Here is a 1,968-nt window from a genome sequence, read left to right on the forward strand (position 1 = left end):
ATCAAAATGTTAAATAGGTATCAGACGCAGAACGGTTCTTCTGACCAACAGAAGCTGTTTTTCTACAGACATCTGTGGGAGTTTGGCTTCCTGGAGCCACTTCCTGTTTGGAAACGCTCATCCCGACACGTACAGTCAGGACCATAAATATTTGGGCAGAGACACATTTTTAACTTAGTTTCTGTACATTACCACAGTGAATTTTAAATAAAACAACTCAGATGTCATTGAAGTGCAGACTTTCAGCTTTTATTCCATGGGTTGAACAAAAGGATTATATAAATATGTGAAAAACTAAAGCATTTTTAAACACAATCCCTTCATTTCATGGACTCATCAGTAATTGGACAAATGAAATAACTGCAAACAAAATGTTCATTCCCAATATTTGGTTAAAAAGCCTTTGTTGGCAATGACAGCCTGAAGTCTTGAACTCATGGACATCAGCAGATGCTGGTTTTCTCCTTCTGAATGCTCTGCCAGGCCTTTACTGCAGCGGCAAACAGTTGCTGTTTGTTTGTGGGCCTTTCTGTCTGAAGTTTAGTCTTCAACAAGTGAAATGCTGCTCAGTTGGGTTCAGATCAGGTGACTGACTTGGCCATTCAAGAATATTCCACTTCTCTGCTTTAATAAACTCCTGAGTTGCTTTGGCTGGATGTTTTGGGTCGTTGGGCCATCCAATCAGTTTGGCTGCATTCACCTGGATCTGCGCAGACAGGGCTGCATTCACCTGGATCTGCGCAGACAGTTTGTCTCTGAACACCTCAGAATTCATTGGGCTGCTTCTGTCCTGTGTCACGTCATCAATAAACACTATTGTCCCAGTGCCACTAGCAGCCATGCACGCCCAGACCATCACACTGCCTCCACCGTGTTCTACTGATGATGTAGTGTTCTTTGGATCAGGAGCTTCTCCACGCCTTCTCCATTCTTTTCTCTTGCCATCATTCTGGTAGAGGTTGATTATGGTTTCATCTGTCCAAAGAATGTTTTTCCAGAACATTTTTAGATGCTTTTTAGCAAAGTCCAATCTAGCCTTCCTATTCTTGAGGCTTATGAGTGGCTTGCATCTTGCAGTGTTCCCTCTGGATCTACTTTCATGCAGTCTTCTTTCTATGGTAGACCTGGATATTGATCCGCCTCCCTCCTGGAGAGTGTTGTCCACTTGGTTGGCTGTTGTGAACGGGTTCCTCTTCACTATGGAAATGATTCTGCCATCATCCACCACTGTTGTCTTCCGTGGACGTCCAGGTCTTTGTGCGTTGCTCAGTTCACCAGCGCTTTCTTTCTTTCTCAGGATGTACCACACTGTTGATTTAGCCACTCCTAATACTGTAGCAGTTTCTGGTTTCATGTTTTTTTTCTGTTTTCTCAGCTTAATGATGGCTCCTTTCACCTGCATGGAGAGCTCCTTTGACCGCATGTCTGTTCACAGCTAAATCTTCCAAATGCAGCACGAGTCCTCTAATCAACTCCAGGCCTTTTATCTGCTTCACTTATGACATAAGGGAATTGTCCACACCTGCCCATGCAATAGCATGGTAGACAATTGTCCAATAACTAATGAGCCCATGAAATGAAGGGATTGTGTTTAAAAATGCTTTAGTTTTTCACATTTTTATATAATCTTTTTGTTCAACCCATGGAATAAAAGCTGAAAGTCTGCACTTCAATGGCATCTGAGTTGTTTTATTTAAAATTCACTGTGGTAATGTATAGAAACTAAGTTAGAAAGAATGTGTCTCTGTCCAAATATTTATGGTTCTGACTGTATGTGGATATTTATCCCGGTTGTTGTCAGGCTTGTTTTATTCATTCTATAAACCTTCTTGTTGAAACTTTAAATATTTTTGTTTCTGAAAGTGGATCTGAATTATGCAGAGAGAAACAAAAACAAACATCAGACACACTTCATTTACCCCCCCCCCCATATTCTGCTTTATTGAGACACTCAAACCGTCAGCCGCC

The sequence above is a fragment of the Oryzias latipes genome, chromosome 22 (genome assembly GCF_053564925.1).
Source record: "Oryzias latipes strain Hd-rR chromosome 22, Olatipes_Hd-rR_3.1".
Lineage (NCBI taxonomy): Eukaryota > Metazoa > Chordata > Actinopteri > Beloniformes > Adrianichthyidae > Oryzias > Oryzias latipes.